Genomic DNA, 25,536 nt, shown 5'->3' on the forward strand with positions numbered 1-25,536 from the left:
GTAAAGATGAAAGTCACAAACGCAGAAATGAAACAGGCTTCAGCAAAGGGAGGCCAGACTTACTAAATAGACAGAGGATAGGAAAGGTAGCTTTGCGATCAGCACAAAACACTACAAAAGACCACGCAGAGTGTGCAAAAAAGACCTCCGCACCGACTAACGGTGCGGAGATGCCACTCTGCATCCCAGAGCTTCCAGCTAGCAAGACAAAATCATGATATCCAGCTGGACAAGAAAACAATGAACGAATTAGATACTATCAGGAACTTAGCTTCTGCTGGAGTAGACAGGTCACCAGAAAGATCCAAGAGCGAACTGAAGCAATGCAGAAACATTGACAGCTTGGCATGGAGTAACGATCTAAGTGGAGTTAAATAGAGCAGCCAACCAAAGGATAAACCACGTCACCTGTGTAATGAACCTCAGAAGCAGCAGCTCCACTCACAGCCACCAGAGGGAGCCCACAGACAGAACTCACCGAAGTACCATTCACGACCACAGGAGGGAGCTCGACAACAGAATTCACAACAGTGCATTATACTATGGGAAGTGAACTGTACTACATGGATGACAACGGTGGTGCATTATACTATATGGAGCACTATGAGGAGTGTATAATACTATTTGGAGGACTGTGGCAGTACATTATACTATATGGAGGACCGAGGAGTGTATTATACTATATGGAGGACTGAGGAGTGTATTATACTATATGGAGGACTGAAGTGCACATTATAATATATGGAGGACTATGAGGAGTGTATTATACTATATGGAGGACTATGAGGAGTGTATTATACTATATAAAGGACTGAGGAGTGTATTATACTATATGGAGAACTGAGGAGTGTATTATACTATATGGAGGACTGAAGTGCACATTATAATATATGGAGGACTATGGGGTGTATTATTCAAAACAAGCAAAATCCTGCCTATTCATAGAGTGATTGGATTGTTTATGTGGGAACAGAAATCCTTGTTCTCAGCAGCACATCGCCGGTGTAAACTGTAGATGTGCTGCTGATAACATGATACTGTATGGGGACAGATTGATCTAATTGTGACTGTTCTGTTCCCTTCATTCTTTCTTAGTTGGTGTAAAGAGGCCAGGAAACAAGCGAACGACTTCAGTATTGTCGATCACACTCGTTTAGTGGCCTGAGATCAGTGCATGTAAATACAACAGAATTACTTAGCCGGGAGACCAGGCAAGGATGATGACAGTTGTAGTTAGCACCCGACGCCTGGAAATAGCGCTAACTCTACTGCTTTTCCCAGCCACAGAAGCATTTAATTCTGGTATGTGTAATGATTTTTAGGGTTGATGTCAGCTGCGTAATGTCACCTGCTATCAATCCCTGGTGTAAGTAATGGAGAGGTGTCTATCAGACATCCCCACTACTAGCCCAGATGGGGAGAGACCCAGCGACTCTGAAGAATGGTGACGGTAGTAACAATACCGCTCTTCACAGTCGCCGAGCTCAGCGCAAGACCTGGAACATCTGAAGAGTGGTGACATTACTGATGTCACCTCTCTTCAGAGGCACCGGGTCTCGTGCTGCGCAGCGGAACCAAAAGTGGCTGTAGGCAAAGTTTATGGAGCATCAGAATGAGGTTCTTTGGTCGTCTCAATCCCTTCATTATCTACGAGATCCAGTTATGTAGGTAAAGTAGCGGCTTTTCTTGGTACTGCAACTAAAAGCAATAAATAGGACTGAGTTGTAATGCTGGATACAGCTGTAATTATATGTTATATAGTCGTGTTACACTCCCCTCACTTCTTGTAACCTACAAGTGTACAAAGATATTATACAGTCACCATGTGACAAGTGGGCCTGTGTAACTTCAAATGCCAGGGCTGAATTTTAGTCTCAGTCTGGCCCTGCTTATGGCTGTACTAGCTCAAAAGGGTGCTTCTACTCAATACTGAGCAAAAGGTCTGAATAGTTATGACCATGTGATATTTACGTTTTCCTTTTTTAATAAATTTGCAAACATTTCTACATTTCTGTTTTTTAAGTCAAGATGGCATGCAGAGTGTACATTAATGAGAAAAACAATGAATTTTTTGAATTTACCTAAAGGCTGCAATGAAACAAAGAGTGAAACATTTAAAGGGGTCTGAATACTTTCCGCACTCCCTGTACTGCATTATTGCTGTATTGCAATATATAACATAAATGATGGTCTACAGTATAGACTTAACAGAAGTACCAAGATGATAGCCATGGGGGCCTTTAGCAGAACTCTGACTGCTATGGTAAGCTATTGGTGCCCCGTGAACGCCTTGTGGGGACCTATTTGAGCTGGTGCACATACTTACTGGCAATGGCTCCATTTAATTTCATTACTAGGCAACTTTTATCTGGAGCACAAAATCAGTTAATGGACTTAGCTCTGTAGTGAAATACACTGACCAAGACAGGGTGGCTTCTTGGCATTCTGCTCTTGGAGGCATGCTTTGCCATGCTCTCCACCCATGCTACACCCCTGCTTTCTATACAGCACTCTTAAAGGGAATCTGTCAGCAGGTTTTTGTTACCTCATCTGAAGGCAACATAATGTAGGAAAAGAGAAGCTGAATCCAATAATATATCACTTAATTTACTGAGTGCAGGGGTTCTGACACAATCAGAGTTTTTAGATTAAGCAATGCAGCAGAGCTGAGAAAGCTAACTCCACCCACACCAGGCTCTCTATTTACAAGTTTCTGTAAACAGTGAGCTGCTTATCTCAGGAGGGGGCGGAGTCTGACTTGGAAGCATGTGCCAGCCAGACACAGCAATGATAATCACCAGGTTAAGCAAACAATAGTTCTTGCAAAAACAAACACCCTGTGCTATGCTTCGTGCATGACACCATGAAGGATTAGGCTGCCGTCACACTATCAGTATTTGGTCAGTATTTTACCTCAGTATCTGTAAGCCAAAACCAGGAGTGGGTGATAAATGCAGAAGTGCTTTATATGTTTCTATTATACTTTTCCTCTAATTGTTCCACTCCTGGTTTTGGCTTACAAATACTGATGTAAAATACTGACCAAATACTGCTAGTGTGACGACAGTCTTACTCTGTAAAAAAGGTTGTCTGGGACATGTATAGAATTTAACAGGGACTATAACGTGCTGAATCCTAACAGTGTGTATTGTTCTCATTTTTCGGATTTGCTGTTTCTACAATCTCTGTGCTTATTTAGTGAACATTTTATATAAGATTTGCAGTTTTTTGGATTTCCGCCATCTCTGACAATTCAACCCTTTGCATCATTTTGGTCTAATGGAGGCTTCTATAGTGATGTAAAGAGAGCCTAAGGCTGGCCAAGTTACTCTTCCATTTTTGGTAATAGGACTCTATACATGCTAGACTAAAATGTCTAACTGTGATGCTGTGGTGGACTCACCATACATCAGATACAAACATTGATCAATGGACCTGAAGGGGGTTTCAAAACGTTGATGGCAAGAATATCTCCACCACCAATAGTGCTGAAATCCGGGATGGAACACTTGACTAATGCCTATGTGAACAGAGCCATATAAAGTATATATAGAGTTCTCTTTTTAGAAGTGTATAGCTACCTCTAGGGTGCTCTGCAGTAGCAAGTGATGTGAACATTACTGGCTATGACGAAACTTGCAGTCACAGTGCCCCTCAGACAATAATCTCACCTCGTTATATCTCTATTTTCACTGTAAAGAAGGAATGAAAAATGGCATTTGTTCATAGTTTTTAACAGCAGACACCAAGAGTGTGGATAATACGTAATAATGCCACAAAATATGACGATCACAGAGAACTTCTTTATTAAATTTCTATGTTAAGTCGTGCTCATTTTCCTCTGTGATTTTAATTTGATTCTATTTTATCCAGTTTTTAGAAATGGAGGCATAATAAGAAGCTGATCAGCTCTGGCGTTAGATTGTATCTCTGGTAGAAGTAAATGGTTATTTATGAAGATAGCTATAGCACACAGTGTATGCTAATTCCAGAGAGGTCAGCAGGAGACGCACATCTGAGGAGAACATCAAGCTCAGATAAATGGAATACAAGAGATAGCTCCTTCTTGAATATGTATTCAAGGCTCCTTGCTCATCTCTGCAGCGAGATTATGTAAATACTACTGAGCTCATAACTCTGCTGGCAGCAACAAATTAGATAAAATTATTTTTCACATTCAATACAATTTATTCAACTCAAGCGGAATCTTAGCAGATTGAAGTCAGGGTTTATAGGACTGACATGCTACATCTTTTTTTTTATTTCAATTCCAAAAAGGGTGTTATTTCTAAGCCCTACGTAAAACAGTAGTGGATGATATGAATGCAGACGCATATATATTATTACTACAGCTATAGACGGCCCTAATGGAATACTGCCCACTAAAGCAGGAGCCTTTCTGTGTAGTCCTCAACCATCTGGACATATGCATACTACTCAGAATCCTGGTCTTTTAGAAAGTTATTGATATATATCAAAAGATAGCCACAGTCTTCATTATAGGATATAGCAGGGATGGGGAACCTCCGGGCCCGCGGGCAGCATTGGGGGGTGGTCCCAAGGCAAATAGGCTGGCACTGTACTGTGCCCCACAGCCTGTGGATGATATAAATAAATGGTGCAAAAAGAGACAATACTGCAAAATAATATTAAAAAATGCTAAATTATATTTAAAAAATATTAATACAATATATAAAACAACAGCTGAACCTTATTCCCGGGAGCGCCCCCCCAGGAGAAGGCAAGCGTCCAAACGCATGTAAGTAACCCGGTCACACATTCACAGCTTAGGTAAATATACACTTCTTATTCCTACTCATCTCCATTGCACATGCACCTAATCTGTGGCTTTGCAGTCCAATCTATAACTAAAATCCATGTCTTCACAGCCAGCATCGATCCAGTGAGATCTATACATCTGGTAGCTCCCAGCTAGTATCATTTTTTACTTTGATTGCAGTTGCACTTTACTTTATACCATTATTACCGGTACTACTTTATACAATGTATTCACAATGTATTTATGCCTGACCTGCCTAATGTCAAAGAGGTGTTATTTAATACAGGGGACCCAACCATCGGTCCGTGGACCAGGGCAGGGCCGTTGGTTTTTTGCCGGTTCAGCACTAAACACTAACAGTGTGCTCTGCACTACGGCAGCTCAGACTGCAGGCCCTGGCTGCTTATCTGCCCTTCTGGGCACTTGCCCGGTGGGCCACGATGTGGCGCTGCTTGGGGGGTTGCCAGTCCCTTTAATTTTCCAGGTCCCTGCCCTGGTGGTTCATTATCATTGGGGCAGGGCGCGCGTACGCATGTAGTGTTCATCATCTGAATGCTGCGACCCACATGTGGCTGCAGCTGGGAATGCGCTGATACTGTTATGTGTCAGCGCTGTTTGCGGGCAGTGAGCGTTGCAGCCATGGCCCAACTGGAGCAGCAGGGAAAGAAGAGAAGAAGAGAGGTGAGTATTTTTTTGTTTTATGCATATATCAATCAGTACTTTGTGGGCCCATCATGCTTTATATGGGGGATTACAGATATACTACATATGGGGATTACATGTGTGGGGCCATCATACTATATAAGGGGGATTACAAGTGGAATCATCTTGCTGCAGGAAAATAAGCCCAGTGCTCCCACTGATCCAGCCTGGTGCTCCCACTCATTCTGAACCAATAGCGAGTTGAGCCATATTCACATTATAAATGTCATAATTAAATGATAAGTATGCACTAAATTCCAACCCTCTGCATAGCCCCGTCACCATATGACCAAAGCCAAGCCCCTGCCTCACCCCTACCCTGCCCTGCTGAGCCATGGAAAAATGGTCTTGGTTGAAGCTGATCCCTGGTACAAAAATGGTTGGAGACCACTGATTTAAGATATTAATTTCAAATTGCTGGCTGCTACCAGTCAAGATTATATATACACCCATATACTCTCTAAGTATAACTAATCTGGAGACAATGTTATCAGCTGTAATTGACTAAACCCATTCTGTGATGTGTCCTGTCATTTGGTTCAGCTGTTGTTTTATATATTGTATTAATGTTTTTGAAATAAAATGTGGCATTTTTTAATATTATTTTGCAGTATGATCTCTTTTTGCACCATTTCTTTATATGATCCATTCATATTCTGTGCATGACCTATGGTCCTATACTAATTGTTATGTTTCACAGTTTGTTCAACATTTGCTAATCCCATAGTCAGTGGGTGAAACTTGTTTATTACTTCTGTAAGGGTGCTCTGCCCCATGGTTTGGTAGTGAATAGTGATGAGCGAGTGTACTCGTTGCTCGGGTTTTCCCGAGCACGCTAGGGTGACCTCCGAGTATTTATTGCTCGGAGATATAGTTTTTATCACCTCGGGTGCATGATTTACAGCTTCCAGATACGGTGAATACATGTGAGGAATGCCTGTTTGTTAGGGAATTCCTCACATGTATTCAGCGTATCTGGAAGCCGTAAATCATGCAACTGAGGCGATGAAAACTGCTCTCCGAGCAATAACAAATATTCTGAGGTCACCCGAGCGTGCTCAGGAAAACCCGAGCAACGAGTACACTCGCTCATCACTAGTAGTGAAATTTGTAAGCTGCTTCTGTGTGAGTATTCTACCCCATGATCTGCGGGCGACATTTTTAAATGGTGGCGGGCTACGAGCCCTAACCAAAATCATACTAAGGCTACGTTCACATTAGCGTTGCGCGCCGGTGCGTCGGCGACGCAACGCGCGATGCACCAAAAACGCGCGCAAAAACGCTGCGTTTTGCGACGCGTGCGTCGTTTTTTGACGAAAATCGGACGCACGAAAAATGCAACTTGTTGCATTTTCTTGCGTCCGACGCTAGCGTCGAAAACGACGCACATGTCAGAAAACGCTACCAAAAAAACGCACGCGTCCCCTATGTTAAACATAGGGGCGCGTCGCCGCTGCGTCGCCGACGCAACAGCGACGCACATTAGCGAAACGCTAATGTGAACGTAGCCTAACAGGTTTTCATCGGCAGCTGCAGTGATGTATGCTACTGGAGCTGAAATTTTTGAGCTGTGGTGGAAGTTTTAAAACATGCTCTACGGGTGACATTTTTGATCAGCTTCTGTGGTGGTACTGTGCGCCATGTTATGTGGGTGAAATTTGTAATCATCTTCTGTGGGGTATTGTTCCCCATGGTCTGTAGGTGAAATTTATAAGCTGCTTCTGTGGGGGTACTATGCCCCATGCTCTGTAGGTGAGATTTGTAAGCTGCTTCTATGTAGTACTGTGTCCATGCGGTGGTGCAGTGACCCATGTTTCAACCAGGGGGCTCTGTATGTGCTCCTCAGGATACGCATGGAGGGGTATCTGTAATGGTGATAATGAAACTGTGTCCAGCATGATTGTAAGTGGTCGGTATGTGTCACAGAGGGAGTCTGCGCTGTAAGCCTTAAGTAATATTGTTGCTCTGGGACCTGTAGTCCCACAATTATTTGTATAGTTGTAAAAGGAGGCTTGAAGGGTTGGTTGGAGAGCTGGGTGGGTCTGGCCAACCACACACACCTCCCATCCAGGGGAGGGGTTAAAGGTACATAATGTGATAATGGTGTGGTCACATGGTTCAGAGTGTATGGCCCTCAATGGTCAGAGTGTGAGTTCCTGTGAATGGCCTGTGTATTGTAATGTCCTGAGTAGACTGAATTCCTTGAAGCACATGGTGAGGCCATGGACTGATAGCCTGTGTGTTGGAATGTCCTGAAGTGGACTGGATTCCTGGAAGCACCTAGTGAGGCTATGAACTGAAGGCCTGCGTGTTGGAAGTGCCTGGGACTGGACTTCCTGAATAGCGCACGGAGAGACCGTATCTGCAGAGCCTGGGATGGCTACTGTGTTGGGGAAGCTACAGTTCCATCCATGGGTCTGGACTATCTGAAGTGCCCTGGTCTGCCCTGGGGTTACGGGCAGAGAAGTATCTGCCATTGGAACAGACTGTTGGTGCTTCTTGTGTTCCGTGGATGCTAATGAACTGTTCGGCGAGTTAAAGTGCTATGGTCTATGTGTAGGCCTGTGATGTACAACATGGCCTACGGTGTGGTTTATGATGCCTAAATAAACCAAATAGATTGCTTAGGTGAGAAACCGTGCCTGAGTGCTTTAATCCCGTTGCCAAGCAAGTATCCCCCAGCACACTCAGGTAGCGCTATCTCACAATGCTCTGTGGGTGAAATTTGTAAGCTGCTTCTGTAGGGGTACAGTGCCTCATGCTCTGTGGGGGAAATGTTTAACTGGACGGCATTAGCAAGCCTCAATCTCTGTGAGGGCACTGTTAAAATGTTTATGTTAGGCCAGGTTCACATTAGCGTTTCTGTGCACAGCATATGATCCGCATACATCCGCATGTGTCATGCGTACATATCTTTAACATGGTGTACGCAGGGACATGCATTTGCATGCATTCGCATGTGGATGCGTATACATGCATTGTTTCGTGGTGTGTGGCGCTGTCCAGCGAGCGCAACATGTTGCATTTTTTGACGTGTCAAATATTGCGCAATCATGCAGAATACTGCGAATGAGTGCATCAAAAAATGCATTACTGTCTATGGGAAAGCATTGGTATGCAAGGACATGCGTACGCATGCGTTCAATACTCATGCGTACTTCAGACTGCGCATGTACAGGAAATTATGTCACCACCTCCACCATGCGCATAAACAACGCAAACGCATGCCAAAACGCATTCAAATGCATGCACAAACAGCTTTTTTTTTTTGCGTCATGCGTAAGATGATGCAGAGGTGTAAGCATGCGTTTCCATACATTTTGGCATGCGTTTGCACATGCAGATGATACGCTGCACACCGAAACACTAATTTGAACCTAGCCTTATTCATTTACTTCTTCTTTTACCATGATTGCTATGGTGACAGAACCCTTTTAAGTCATTTTCCTATCCACATTTGTTTGGAGGGAAATTTTCATGCTCTTAACTAGGCATGAGTGAACATCGTCGGCTCCCTCCTTATTCGACTCGCTAATAGAACTTATTGAATAGCTGCAGCGGGAACCTAGATACCTGGAGCGCTCCCAATAATCAGGTGTCCAGTTCCACAGCTGCATGTGTCGCGGCTGCATGACAGTCACAACAGATGCATGGAGAGCCTGTGTGTTGTGACTGTCACACAACCATGACACATGCAGCTGTGGCACCGGACACCTGATTATTGGGCGCACTCCAGGTATCTGGGTTTCCGCTGCAGCTATTCAGTAAGCGCTATTAGCTTAATGGAACAAGTTTGGGACCACCAGAAGTCTTCCTAGACCTGGTCGTACAGCCAAACTGAGCAATCATGGTAGAAGAGCCTTGGTGACAGAGGTAAAGAAGAACCCCAAGATCACTGTGGCTGAGCTCCAGAGATGCAGTAGGGAGATGAGAGAAAGTTCCACAAAGTCAACTACCACTGCAGCCCTCCACCATTCTGGGCTTTATGGCAGAGTGGCCCAACAGAAGCCTCTCCTCAGTGCAAGACATATGAAAGCCCGCATAGAGTTTGCTAAAAAACACATAACGGACTCCCAGACTATGAGAAATAAATTCTCTGGTCTGATGAGACGACGATAGACCTATTTGGTGATAATTCTAAGCGGTATGTGTGGAGAAAACCAGGCACTGCTCATCACCTGCCCAATACAATCCCAACAGTGAAACATTTTGGTGGCAGGATCATGCTATGGGTTGTCATGGTGGCTGGACCCGGTCCGTGACCCTGCTAAGGGGCATCCAATAAAAGGGGGTGATGAAAGTCGGCTAAGGTTTCGTGATGCCACCTGTGGTATTCGGTCAGGGAGACCGACGCTGCTTGGGGTCCACTGGGGTGATGTGATGGCAGCTAGATGGTATACCTTCCCAAAGGTGAAGTATATCCCCAGGGCTTCCCGGTAGTGTAGATGGTGATGATGTGAGGCGCGGTTAATAACGAGGACACAGGGTTGCAGTCTCTTTACCTTTTACTGAAGACTTCGGGATCCTCAATCCAGAGCACTGCTAACAGGGCTGGCTGAGACCGGCCAGTCCGAAGGCACATGCAGAGTTCCCCTTGCAGGTGGAAATCAGTGCCTACCACTAGCGCCTGTGTGTTGTAGTTCTTCCCTGCTGAGCATTCGGGATAGTCCTCACAACTCTCGTGTTCGTTCTTTCTCTCTCTCTCTCTCTCTGTCCCCCAAGTTTATCTGGATAGGATGCACCCGTTTGACGGAAAGGCTCGGAGCTATTCTGGGACCCTAGAGATGCCCCTCTCCACACTTGCTCCCTATGTCTTCTTAGGTGATGTATGGTAGACAGCCAACCTATAATCAACTGTCCTGCGGTATTTGAAGTAATGCTTGGAGTCAGTTACTTCCTCGGTGTTCCGGCCACCGGCTACGCACCTCAGTAGGATGTTGCCGTTCTCGGGGCACTAGTCCTACTGGTTCTCCTTTGTGCTTTGATCTCGTTTCTCACTTTTCCACAATATCCTTCTCTTCGTGTCCTTTCTTAGGATACCGCCGCAAGGTAGTGCAGGCGCAGCTCCGTCACTTTCTACTCTTTCTGCTAGGCCCCTGTCAGGAACCCACCCCTGACAGGTCCTCCCTGGACTCTCCCAGGCTGCGTTCTGTTCTAACTTCCTATCCAACCCCTAGTTTTACCAGTGTGAGGAGTGGCCTAATAGATAGAGCCTTTTGCTCCCCCTAGTGGCCGGAGTGTCAAGTGTAATGTGTGCTTGTGATACCTGGTCAGGTGAACTCCTTTAGTGCAATCAGACATAACATCACTCCCCTTAGTGGCAGAGCGACATTACTGCAACAACCAGGACTCTGGGGGGCTGCAGGTGCTTCTACTCAATACTGAGCAACGGGCCTGAATACTTATGACCATGTGATATTTCAGTTTTTGTTTTCTAATAAATTTGCAAAAATTACTACATTTCTATTTTTTTTCATTTAAGATGGGTTGCTGAGTGTACATTAATGAGAAAAAAAATGAATTTTTTTTAATTTACCAAATGTCTGCAATGAAACAAAAAGTAAAAAAATTAAAGGGGTCTGAACACTTTCCGTATTCACTGTACATTAATCTGCTGGAACCTGTGGTCCTGCCCAGACAGAAAGTCTATGTTTTAATTCAGTGCTAATATATGTTGTAATCTGCTCTCTGCTGTGAGCCTTGGTTAGGGTCATGCCCTATTTAAACCCCAGGTGCTATCTTCCAGCTGCCAGTTATATTTTGTTACTACTGATGTCTGGTCTGTTGCTTTGTCTAGCCCTTGTATCCTGTATCTCCTGGTGTTTAGTTGTTGACCTTGCTTATTTTTGTTTATCCACGATTCTGTCCTTGACTTTGGTCTCCTGATCTCGATCTGGCTTGTTGACCCTTCAACCTGCCATCCGGCTCCACAGACTAAAAGCCACTTTATGGACAAAATCCAAGATGTCTTGTGTATGTCAAAATCCCTGTATTGTGGTTAAGGGGTGAAGACCGAGATTCCCCTGGGACCTTTTACATTGAGTGTTTTGTGCAAAGCTTGTCCATGGAAGCCCTATTAAAAGCTTCCAGGCTAGCAGAACATTACAAATTTTATGACTGTATTTTCTGTTTGACCAAATCTTGTCGAACTTCTGTGGGCAATTACATTTTATATATAGGGTTTTGTATTGGGGGACATATGAGTTCATTAATTGGAACAACTTTTCCAGGGAGGTGTAAATTACGTATTTCCATACCATGATAATGGTTTTACAGACACAAAAAGATGGAATCTAAAAAACATTGTTTTATTGGTGCAACATAATCTCTCAAGAGCTCCCAATAGCCACACTTTGGGGAATAAAACTCTTGGAAAGTCAAAGTGGTTGTTATAAAAACAAGCACTAAAGACCAAATTTCTCCTACAGGACCATAGAGCATCAAGTGCCTTGTTCATTTTGATATCTAAAGCATAGATCAATCACTGTTAGAAATGTCCAAGGACTATAGTCTGAAAGGAGTGTAGTACATTTTAAGTAGGAATTTATATTGGCTTGAATTGTGTTATGCACGCAGTCGGCACACGTGGTTCGTGGACCCATTGTGCCACAGACCGGACCTATGCTACAGCCTCTAGTGGTGAGGTCAGGCTTGTGTAGCAGGTAGATGCCAGGTACCACACCAGGGCAGCAATTTACTTAGATTCCTAGACATGGCAGGATGGCCACTAAGACAGGTTCAGACAGGGCAGCGATTTGGGACAGGTTCAGACTGTGCTGGCAGGACGGCCACTTGGGACAGGTTCAGACCTTCTTTTATGGCTTGGATCCACAAGATTGAAAGAGATTGTACTTACCTGTGAAAGGCATAGCTATATCTGGGGTTCGCAGCAAATCTTCCAAATCAGAGCTAAAAAGAAAATTCTCCAGGGAACCACATTCTAGTTGAATAGTATGTCATAGTTGCAGATTCGTAAAAAAATCATGAGCTGGAAATGTGACATTGAACCTGAGTACTCTGGAAAGACAGAGAATTGGGATGACTGGGAAATTGTTGCTCTAAATATTCAACTCTATGGGATCCCAAGTGATAATTCTTCCACGTGTATAGAGACATGCATACAGTACAATGAATAAAGCCAAAAAATCATTGTTGTAAATGTAGGGGGTATGGTAAAATATGGTATTGCCTTTGGCTATCTCTCTCGTCCCGATGCCATATGTTTTCAGTGTATATGTATAGGATAACACATGATGGTATTGCTACACAGTTTAGTGTATTACCACCCCTTATATAATGGTACTGCTACACGAACAGGTGTATTACCATGTCTTGCTCTGCTAAATCTATATATTGCTTTTTGGTGTGCCAGTTATATAGGGACAATGTAGAGCTGAAGTTTGGGCACTAGATGGGGGCATTTTGGTACACCTAGGTTAGTATGGTTGTGGATCAGTGTATATATTACTAGTTAATGTAGGAGGGGTCAACTGCAGTTAGAGAGGGAACATTTCCTTATTCAGTTCAGAAGAGCCCGGGCGCCCAGACAGTCCACGGTGGCTTAAGTGCCCAGGACAATAGCAGCAACCACGCAATGCTGTTTGACTAAGAGGAGAGAGCCCAGCCATCCACAGCATCAAGCCAGAAAAGCGGAGGCCAGCACAGCAGTAGGAAAGAAGGAAAGAAGACAATACACTGGCACAGATAGCCCTAGAATGTGGCAGCTTATAGCTTGGGCAGATGTCCCCAGTACCGGGGCGAAACGGTGGGTGGGGCAGACCCCAGAAGCAGTGATCTTGGAGCAGGACAACGCTGAAGGGCAGGTCACTCACCAGGTGGCAACTAGCTTTGGAAATGGAAACTCTCTTGCCTGGTGAGAAACAGACAGGAGAAGGCCACAGAGAATGGAGCCACAGGTACACAAAGTGATGGACAATGTTTTCATGTAATGGGGGGCCAGGGCACAGAAACATCGGAGTGTTCGGCCATGACTACTGCCCTGGTCCAGCCTCTTACATAGGGACTACTATTCACCTTTCAAGCCATCACTACTGCCCTAATAGGAAGTAGAAGAGCATCAGTGTGAGTTTTGTACCAAAACTGGGAGTATGCTAATGCTTCATATGACCCTCAGAGAGCCTCATACAAGACTGTTGCCAAATTGCTAGTGTCACTGACTGGCCACCAGTGTGTGTAAATTAACTGGGGTACTGAGAAGTACTTTCACATATTAGGAGCTGCTTCCAGTTCATTTGCAGCCTGTGCGTTCAATTTCATAATGACCTTTTTCTTTGTAAAGTATTGCTGTCATGTAAAAGTTACAACTATGATTGTAGATGCACTGTTTGTGAATCTTCATCTGCAATATGAAAGGAAATTATTTTATACAATGTAATACTAAAATCTGACCTAAATGACAACATAAACAGCCTCATTATATATTTGAGTTCAGTTGTGCTATGTAATTAGTCTGCACAAGAACAGAAATCTCACATAGATATTCTGGTGGCCATGCTGTTGCCAGGAAACAACACACACATTAAGGTTTATAATATTTTCCTTTAGTTGCAGGGTTTTTTCCAATAAATAACAATAATAAAATAATGATAATAATAATAATAATAATTTTATTTCTATAGCGCCGACATATTCCACAGCACTTTACATTTTACTTACTTAGGCAGTTAACTGTTTCATGCAGCTTTACATGATCAACCGATTCTTACACTATGGCTGGTCCGAATAACTAAAGCAATTGTTACCATCCACCTCTCGTGTCTCCCCTTTTTCCTCATAGATCGTAAGCTTGCGAGCAGGGCCCTCATTCCTCTTGGTATCTGTTTTGATCTATGTGTTTATTGTTGTGCTGTAATGTCTATTGTCTGTACAAGTCCCCTCTATAATGTAAAGTGCTGCAGAATATGTTGGTGATATAGAAATACAATTATTATCATTATTATTATTAATACATATATCTCCTATTCAACCAGACAAATGTTACATATATGTTCACTAGGGGTCTGATTAACCCCTTAACAATCGTAGATACGCATTAAGATGGCGGACATTAAGGGTACTTAATCCCTCATTGCCACTGTAAAATGGCGCTGGGGAATAATGGAATAGCTCCGCCCAGTGGCGGCGATTCTCAAGGGTGTCAGCTGTACATGACAGCTGACACCCTGCAGTATTGGTCCGAGCCGGTTTTGAAATAGATTGGGGCTGATTAACCCCTTAAATACAACTGTCAATCACGACAGCAGTATTTAAGTTGTTACAAGGGGGTTACAAGGGGGTCATAAGAATCACGGGTCCCGATGGTTAACATAGTGCCCTCAGGTCATGTGATGACCCCAGGGTAGGGTACAATGGGTGGCCTGTGAGATCCAGCTATAGGCCGGGATCACACTTGTGAGGCACTTGGGACCAGAGTGTTCAGCTGCATAGAAATACATGCAGCCACACACACCGTTCCTGAGTGCCGGTGGAAGTACCAGGTATTGAGGTGCGAGACTCGTGCGAGTTTCTCGTAAGTGTGATACCGGCTATAAGCTGAGTCTCACAGGCACAGTCAGTGACTGACTGACTGCTCTCATGCGCTGATGTGATGAAAATAAAAATTATACATGTCCCACAGTGAAAAAGTGTAATAAAGTGAAAAAAAGTTAACTAAAATATGTGGAAAAGTAAAAAATACACAAAAGTTGCACACAAATCATGAAAACCCATTTCACCACTCACCACACATTTCTGATAGAACAAAAATAAACAAAAAAAGTGCACATAATTGGTATCGCTGCAACTGGAATGACCTGCTTTATAAAACGCACACCAAAAAATGTTGCTTTTTCAATATACTGACTCACAAGAAACTGAATAAAAAGCGATCAAAAAGTTATATGTGAAAGAAATGGTACAAATGAAAATGTCAAACCGTCTTGTAAAAAACAAGCCCTACAGTAACATGGCTTATTCGGCAAAAAAATAAAAAAGTTACAGCTCTCAGAATAATGCAAAAACAAATTCCTTTTGCTAAAATATTGTTTTTAGTCTGTAAAAAGAACAAAGCATAATAAAAACCAAATATAAATCTGGTATCACTGTAATTGTACCGACTCGACGAACAAATCGGTCTTATCACTTTTACCACACGGTGAACGACGGCAATAACTGAATTGCTTGGTTTTGTTCATTCTGTGCCTGACAAATCTGAATAAAAAGTGATCAAAAAATATAATGTGCCCCAAAATGGTACCAAAAAAATCTGCAACTCATCCCACAAAAAATAAGCCCTTGTATAGCTCTGTTTGTCAAAAAATAAAAAAGTTACAGCTTTCAGAAGGTTACTACAAAAAAACACCCTTTAAAAAAAAAAAAGCATTTTTACTATGTAATAGCAGCAAAACCTAGCAAAAAAAACTATATAAATCTGGTATTGCTGTAATCGTACTAACCCGAAAAATAGATCTGTCTTATCACTTATACCGCATGGTGAACCAAGCAAAAATAAAAATAAGAACTACTTTTGTACAGCTCTCTATTTGTTCATTCTACCTCCCAAAAATTGGATTAAGGTTCGGCTCACATTTACCTGCGCTCTTCAGAACCATTCACTAAGGCTACTTTCACACTAGTGTCGGAATCTCCCCGTCGCAATGCGTCGGGGAGAGATTCCGACGCTAGCGTTTAACGTACTGCACAATGGAGGCAGCGGATGCATTTCTCCGGCGCATCCGCTGCCCCATTGTAAGGTGCGGGGAGGTGGGGGCGGAGTTCCGGCCGCGCATGTGCGGTCGGAAAAAGCGGTCCGTCAGGAGCAAAAAACGTTACATGTAGCGTTTTTTGCTCCCGACGGTCCGCAAAAGCACGACGCATCCGTCGCTCGACGGATGCGACGTGTGGCAATCCGTCGCAAATGCGTCGTCAATACAAGTCTATGGGGAAAAAACGCATCCTGCAAGCACTTTTGCAGGATGCGTTTTTTCTGCAAAACGACGCATTGTGACGGATTGCAGAAAACGCTAGTGTGAAAGTAGCCTTATGAGGCAGATGGAGTCACTTTGGACTGGTCAAACTTCAAAAAAATCTAAAGTTGGAACAAAAATTTTAAAAATTGGTTTGTGTCACCATCTTATGAGAATTGTAGCTTTCTTAGTTTTAAGAACTATTTGAAGGATTTTTTTGGGCACTGTACTGCAGTTATTAAATGGGCTACATACTACATTGAGATTGCACTTTATTCCATTTTTTATAGGTGGTATACCAATCAGGTTAAACAATTTTGTATTTTGACATATCATATAGGGGGCAATTTGAATATTTAGGTCATTTTGTTATTTTTTTTATTGTTATATGGTGACAGGGGGCCTTCAACAGCTCTCAATTGCCAAGGCAACCCTATTGCACTCTATTATCATACCATGGGTGGTGATGGACAACTGGAACAGTGCAATGGAGATATAATGCAGCTTAAATGTCACTCTAAGTATTTGTAGCATTTAAGAAATTAATTGCAATTGTTGAAGCTCTGTAACAGTGTCAAGGTTCCATCCCTCAGTGTGTCTGGGATGCAGATGCTGAAAGTTCAGCTGTCCAATCTGGTACAGGAGTGTGCTGAAGCTGTCGGTACTTTGATTGACAGCTCAGTCATCCAGTCTAGAGCAGGGGCATGCTGAGCTCTCAGTGTGTTGATTAACAGCTCGGACGTCTAATCTGGGACTGGGAGGCGCTGACTGTCTCCAAGTGTTCATTATCCCAGGTGTTTGCCAGGCTACTTAACTGGGCTGTTACTCCCAAACCTCTGCCAGATGTACATTCAGCCACTGTGTGGTTTTTCTCTCTGTGCCTTGCGTTGTTTGTAGATCTTTCATTGCCTGACCTAGAACCTCTTTCTGACCACCCATCTGTTTAACCCCTTTTACTCTGATCCACTATCCTCCTTGTATTCTGACCGTGGAACATTACCTGACTATGTCTTTGTCTTTTCCTTCTGTTTATGATGTACCTTCCAGGCTTTTGACCTCGAACACTTCACTATCCCATCTCATGGCTTGGTAGTGAGAAGTGACTAAGTGTCACACACAGCTCGTATAGCTCTGTGTGAAGCTGGTTCCCCTCCTGAGCCTGCTCCACACACATTGATATGATCCATGATGTATTTATCCTTACTGAGTATTAATGTATTAATAAGGTTCTACAGGAATAAAATAACAAGTAAAGGAAATATAAATACATTCCTAAATGCCTTAAATTAGTAAATACTTGTTTTGTCTAAGGAAGTAAGCACTATAGAATTAGATGGCTGCTGTATTGTCTGTTATGGCTGGGGAGGTAATTATTGCTGTACATTAATCCGTACGTTAATGATCAAGCCTCATTTTTTAAATCTGATTACTTTATGATGTCATAACTCTGGAACGCTTCAACGTCTCCCAGTGATTTTGCAATTATTTTTTCGTGACATGTTAGTGATACATTTTTGGTCAATATTATTTGCGTTTATTTAGGAAATTATAAAAAAAATTGGCAAAAAAATGAGAAAATGTCACAATTTTCAAATCTTGAATGTTTATGCCCCTAAACCAGATAGTTATATCACACTAAATAGTTAATAAATAACATTTACTACAAGTTTACTTAACATCTGCACTATTTTTGTAAAAATTTGCAAACCCATTTTTTTAGGGACTATATCAGATTTGAAGTGACTTTGAGAGGTCTATTTGACAGAAAATATATGCTAAAGTGACATTATTCTAAAAACTGCAAAAAATCATATCCAAGACATTTATTAACCCTTCATTTTGTTCACAGGAACTAAAGGAATGTGAATTGAAAAAATGAACCTTTTACTTTTTCCCACAAAAATGTTATTTAGCCCTAAGTTTTGCATTTTCACAAGGGTAACAGGAGAAAATGGACTACACATTTTGTTGTGCAATTTTTCCTGAGCACACTGATACCCCATATGTGGTAGAAAACTTTAATTTAGGCACACAGCAAGGCTCAGAAGGGAAAGAGCGTCATTGGACTTTTGGACCACAAAATTGGCTGGAAGCCAAGTCGCGGAAGCCAAGTCGCGCTTGGAGGTGCCTAAACAGTGGAAACTCCACACAAGTGACCCCATTTTGGAACTGAACCTCTTAAAGATGTTATCTAGGGGTATAATAAATAAATAATAAGAAAGCCCATTCTTTATAGACAAGGAACATCTTGTGTACTAGGTATCCACCATGAAAAAATGCCAGGTCTATAACACCAAAAAGCAGAAAGATTCAGAATGGCTGCTTTATATGTCACGTCATAGTCAAACTGGCAGGAAAAAAATAAAATGTATGCCATTACACAAATTGCTCTCACAGTATTCATCTAGGGCAGTGTTTCTCAATTCCAGTCCTCAGGACCCACCAACAGGTCACGTTTTCAGGATTTCGTTAGGATTGCACAGGTGATGGAATTAGTGCTTGAGCAGATGGTGAAATTATCACCTGTCCAATACTAAGGAAATCCTGAAAACTTGACCTCTTGGTGGGTTTTGCGGACTCGAGTAGAGAAACACTGATCTAGGGGTATAATGAACATTACCTTTTTTTATTATTCCAATTTATAAATAGGGGATGAAGAAATAAAAAGTGAAAAGGGAGAAAATGGCAGAAGGTGGAATGGGTAAAAACAAAAATATAGATCCAATTATTCTAGGAATGTGTGGTAGTGACGGAAACATTCCCTAATGCAGAGGCCAGGTTTATCAGGACATGTGTCACACTGGTAACTGGTTTCCCTACTACCTCCATCTCTGTAACACACCCTGCATCTCTTTTGAGGTTGGCCTTTTTTGGTTGTAGGAGGCACTTGCGATGGAAAATTCTGCCCTTTAAACAACCAGAGACTCGTCAACACAGATATTTTTTTTTGAGGGTATATGTGTGGGAAAACTTATCTACTATATAATTGTCTAAGGGTCACTTCCGTCTTTCTGTCTGTCCTTCTGTCTGTCCTTCTCTCTGTCACGAATATTCATTGGTCGCGGCCTCTGTCTGTCATGGAATCCAAGTCGCTGATTGGTCGTGGCAAAACGCCCACGACCATTGCCACGACCAATCAGCGACAAGCGCAGTCTGGCGGCAACATGGCCGCTCCTTCCTCCTCGCAGTCAGTGCCCGCTCCGTACTCCCCTCCAGTCAGCCCTCACACAGGGTTAATGGCAGCGCTAATGGACCACATTATGCTGCGGTGTAATGCACTCCATTAACACTGTTACTAACCCTATTAACCCTGACCAACTTTTTTTTACTATTAATACTGCCTATGCAGCCTCAATAGTAAAAAGATCTAATGTTAAAAATATTTAAAAAAATAAAAAATCATCATATACTCACATTCCGGCGCCTTTCCCGCTCCTCGCGACGCTCCGGTGACCGCTCCATGCAAGCGGCAGGTTCCGGTGCTAAGGATGGTATGCGACAAGGACCTGCCATGATGTCACGGTCATGTGACCACAACGTCATCACAGGTCCTGCGAGAAAGACCTGCCAAGACGTCATGGTCATGTGACCGCGATGTCATCACAGGTCCTTCGCCCATACCAACCATGGGACCGGAAGCTGCCGTGTGCACCGCACACAGAGCCAGGACTTCAACGGAGGGTGAGTATATGTTTATTTTTTATTTTAAGTCTGTATACTACATGGCTCTGTGCTGTATTCTCCGTCACTGTGCAATATACTACGTGACTGTGCAATATACTACGTGGCTGGGCAATATACTACGTGACTGGGCAATATACTACGTGGCTGTGCAATATACTACGCGGGCTGTGCAATATACTACGCGGGCTGTGCAATATACTACGTGACTGGGCAATATACTATGTGACTGGGCAATATACTACGTGGCTGTGCAATATACTCTGTGACTGGGCAATATACTATGTGGCTGGGCAATATACTACGTGGCTGGGCAATATACTACGTGGCTGGGCAATATACTACGTGACTGGGCAATATACTACGTGACTGGGCAATATACTACGTGGCTGGGCAATATACTACGTGGCTGGGCAATATACTACGTGGCTGGGCAATATACTATGTGACTGGGCAATATACTACGTGGTTGGGCAATATACTACGTGGCTGGGCAATATACTACGTGGCTGGGCAATATACTACGTGACTGGGCAATATAGTACGTGGCTGGACAATATACTACGTGGCTGGGCAATATACTACATGGCTGGGCAATATACTACGTGGCTGTGCAATATACTACGTGACTGGGCAATATACTACATGGACATGCATATTCTAGAATACCCGATGCGTTAGAATCGGGCCACCATTTAGTAATTGAAATAATTTATTAGGGGCCTGACTTGTCATGGCTGAGCAATTTGAATTTTCTGTGAAGGAATCACAGAATACTCTTAGATGGTTGCTGGTCCATTACTTCTGTGTATGTAGGGGTCACACAGGACATTAGATGTAGATGACCAATAAGACCTGATGGTGTTTTTTTTATCAGCACCATGCTGAGAAGTATCCTGGACATTTTTAAAATGTCTGCCACAACAACGGGTCTCAACTTTTGGAGTAATAGGATGTGGGGTGGTAAGCAATGAATTGAGTAGCATATGAATTGGTCTGCTCAATCATTAAATTTAGGAGTGCTTCTTGAAATGTTATTTCATTTAACTATTAGAACAGAATATGAAATAACAAGCTGATGTCTAATATGCAGTTGGAAATCAGACAGATAAAGATGCATCAATAAATCCTACAATATGGCTTCAGAAACTAATTCCAAGATCAAAAAGAGGGATATTAGAAGAGCAAAGAGGCACAAAGAGACTTAGGTGATAAGTAATGGCTAAAAAATAGACTCTCGGGCGATATATAGTCATGTACTAAAACCAGAGTCTGTCGTAGGCAGTGTTCACAACATCCCTTTATTTTATTTTTAAGACAGTTATGCATTTGTGGAAACTTCTCCAGTGGATGGATGTACTAGAACTAGCTCCTCAAGATCAAGGAAGGTATAAACTGTCAAGGATGTGATACGTAACGACTTGTTTTATAATCATTCAAGTCTATATTGGGAAAATTGTTTTAGAGGGACTCACATTTTTCCATATGGAAGTCAACACATTTTTTTTTTACATTTTTCACATTTTTCCTGATTTTTATTCACATTGTTCACAATATTACACATGGAAGTCAGCACATTTTTACGCGTGGAAGTAGGGGTATGGCACTATAGCCTCCTGGGGCTTTATTAGATTCCATAAAATCGAAGTGAAGTATTATATACAATGCAAAAATTGTTCAAAAGAAAAAAAGAAAGCAAGAGTGCCATTACCTTCACTTTTTGTCCTTCCGAGTCATCTGTTTATGAAGCCCAACTGGATAATAAAGGACTCAGGTTGTTTGGTATCTTAAGCTTCCAGAACCATTGGACATTTTTATTGATATGTTGAAATCAAGACTCATTTGAGCCTGAAATGTTTCTTGATCTAGAAGAGGAACAATAGAGAAATAATTTTAGCAAATACATTGAAATACATATAATTAGTATTAGGCTGTAATGGAACTCTTGGTTCTGCTACTTGCAGGAAAAAAGAACCACTCGTTTCTATACTTTCAAATGCCAAAGACGATTTGCAATCCAAATCTGGCTATATTAAAGGGGATGTCTGGCCTTTGGCCACAAGTCTGCAGTCACTCCATGTCACTGCACACTTGTGAATCCTTACATTGCATACACTGCGCATTGCTGGCGGTGCTGACACCAGGATCGGTGGGCACATGACTGCAAGTATGTGATTTGCATATATAGGCTCAAGTGCTGACTAGATGGTAGAGCCCAGACAAGTCTAATCAGAATGTATCTGGAAGTATGCAAATCGTATACTTGCAATCGCATGCAATCGGTGCCAGAGAATCCTCACAGCTAGCAATGTGCTCGATGTGAATGTTCACAAGTCTGCAGTCACACAGAGTGACTGCAGACTTGTGACATAAGGCCAAACGACTCCTTTAAGAGATGTGAAGAGAAAAGCAGCCCAGGATCTGGCATAAATAATAAGCATCACACAGATCTTCTTTACAAGAATTCCTACTTTTCTCTGCGTCTCTGCAGGGTAAGGTTTTCAGTTGGGATGCAGAGCATACTTTTTTATGCTGACTGAAATAAAATGTCATTTTTTAATATGGTTATGGGGTAGACGGCATTTCCTTATAAGCACATATGCAAGGCATCCTGGTAAATTTACACTTCATTTCTCTTAATTTATTACCGCTTAGCACAATTTCTACCCATTAGGTGCAAAATAATGGAATTTATTGTTAGGCTCTGCTTCCAGTCTGAGCATATGAAAGATTAAATTGAATAGCATGTTTTCCTTGCTTGGTCTGTTTTATTAAAAGGAAACAATAATAAAAAACCTAAAGGATCACATTGTTATGGTGTGCCCTTAGCTCTTTTACCTTCCTCCCGATGACACTGATGCTACATATGGGGACAACCAGCACAGCCACTTTCCAATATCCAGATTTATTAATAAACAAATGACGATAATCCATTTATGATACCTTGATTCGGTGTTCTCCTACCTGTGGCTCTCCAGCCATTGCAATACTACAACAGCAGAAAACTACATCTTGGAGATGACTAACCAACTGCATGGACATACCTGAAACTATTTGGGTGTAAGGAATTATAATAGGAATTTGTCATCAGATTTTTGCTAGCCCATTTGATGTAGGGTCGGAGACCCTGATTCCAGTGATGCACGACTTACTTTATTGCTTGCTGCAGTTTTGATTAAAAACTGCTTTATTTGCTGCAGATCTAGCAGTTCTCAGTATGCTGAGCTCCATATAACCCTGATCACACCCCTGATTGGCAGCTTTCTCTATACACTGTGCATAGGCAGAACGCTGTCAATCAGTGGTAGGGGCGAGGTTGGACTGCCTGGCCTAGTGATAATCTCCTGCTAATAAAACTGTCAATTTATAAAAACTATGCTAAGCAGCACAGTAAGTGACGCATTGCTGGACTCAGAGTCTCTGGCCCTAAATTATGCTGCTCTCAGGTTAGGTAGCAAAAATTTGGTGACCGATTTCCTTAAACTAATCTCCTGCTTACAGTCGTTTTATTACCTTTGGTTTGGATATCTTAACCTTTATCTGTAATGCATTGAAGTTGGTTCCAGTTTGTTTCAGTCTTCTACATTTCACATGTGTTACTACATTGTAGCAAACATGAGACAAGAGAAAGATTTGTGCTTCTCACGCATCACGCAGAGCGTTGCCTATACTTTATATGATTGATGCTAACTCATAGCTGTCGGTAAAAGTTTTATTGTATTGTGTATTAGTTGGGCCAGATTCTTAGCTCGGAGTGTCTTAATACAAACTGTTTTATCATTGAGTTTAATTCATACACAGTATGCAATATTCACATCAGCTCCCCCTAGAGGTGATTACAGGTAATCTGAATTTTATTATTTCAAGGGGTTATTCGGGACTGTTTCATTTTTTTTGCTGTGGGCCTAATAACTTACAGGCAGGTAGTTGCTAACTGCCTGCCTGCCTGTTGTGCCCGTAGCCAATCTCTGCTGGCAAAGTGTATTCCCAGACCACTCCTACCAACGATTCAGCAGCTTGCGCTAACAAAACATTGACAGAGCAGCAGCTTCTCTTTTGCTCTGCTCTGTTGAAGGGGCGTGACTGCAAACATCATACTGATTGACAGCCAGCTCCTTGCTGCCTAACTAGGAGGAGCAAACTGATGTCCGCAGTCACGCCCCATCGACAGAGCAGCCTGGAAAAAGAAGAACTTCTCTAGTGATGTGGAGCAGCTGAATCGCTGGCAGGAGCGGTCAGTGACCACTTTGACCTGGCGCAAGGTAGAACAGGCAGGTAGTTGCCTCTGTTAGTTTTTAGGGCATAATAGAAACAAAATTATAGTCCTGGACAATTAGTGAAAATCTATCTTTATTTTGGGTATTTGGAGTTCACTATATATAGAGCACCGAGGACATGTTAAGAGATCAATGAACATAGAATATTGCACTTCAAGGTCTGCTGTTTTTGTTACTTTCTATGATTTACCATCTAAACAAGGCAATCCATGCATTTGATTTTCATAAGAAAAGAAAACAATTTCCATAAGCCTTAACCAGGCACTGTTCATTCCCATACAATGTAACGTGCTTTAACAAAGCAGTCCCATGATAGGCAGGAGAATTACTGGGGTATAAAAATATCTAATGCTGTTAAGGGATTTCTAAGCAAAATGCTGTTCTTCATGTTTGTCCTCATCAAGGAACTCATGATTGTGTTCCAGGGCACAGCAGAGAGTAACCTTGAAGAAACCATTAAACCGCCGGCATTGATATCATATTGTAAAATCACTGAGCTATCCATTCATCATGCAGAGTGTCGGCAGTATGTAAAATTAATTCCAGGTCTGAAACCTCTTCCTTTCAAGTCTTAAAGTAGCCATTTATGTGCAGGAGAGTAGGAAAATGGGAAAAAAAATAAAAATCTTTATCAGAAATATAATATTGGAGGAACAATTGTTGTTACTAAAGGTCAAGGCTCAGCGATTTTAGCCATACTGTATCCTCTAATGAAATATAAAATAACAGATAGGCCCAATGTCAGCAGAAAGGAACCCTCATTTGTTTAATAAAAAATAATATAAAAACTACTGTAAAACTTCCATTGCAACCCGGTGGTGCAATATAGAATATGTGCCTGGAGCAACTATGTGTGAAGGTCACATTGTATAACTAGGGCCTTATTCATACACACATGACCCACGTACATGTGCTAGCCGTTTTTTTCACAGAACATACAGCATACCAATTATTGTTCATGGGGCTCTTCACATGTTAGTGTTTTTTTTTGTGCACAGAGTGGTTCGCAAAACTCTGGAGATGTGTCTGCTTTTTATTCGAGTGAAAAGTCTGAGTCCATGAAAATCATGGTCGGCACACGGTTGGTATCAGTGGGCAATATGTGTTTTGTCCATCGTTCCAATGAATAGAA

General features: G+C 42.3%; 1 protein-coding gene across 1 annotated transcript in view; it reads right to left on the reverse strand.

The window, feature by feature from the left end:
• The window catches only part of FUT9 (fucosyltransferase 9), a 322,869-nt gene that overhangs the window by 122,545 nt on the left and 174,788 nt on the right, over positions 1–25,536 (reverse strand). Inside the window, exon 2 of the mRNA XM_069767999.1 lies at positions 21,839–21,992. The gene's annotated coding sequence lies outside the window, so the exon portion shown is untranslated. The remainder of the gene's footprint in view (positions 1–21,838; positions 21,993–25,536) is intronic.

The sequence above is a fragment of the Ranitomeya imitator genome, chromosome 5 (genome assembly GCF_032444005.1).
Source record: "Ranitomeya imitator isolate aRanImi1 chromosome 5, aRanImi1.pri, whole genome shotgun sequence".
Taxonomy (NCBI): Eukaryota; Metazoa; Chordata; class Amphibia; order Anura; family Dendrobatidae; genus Ranitomeya; species Ranitomeya imitator.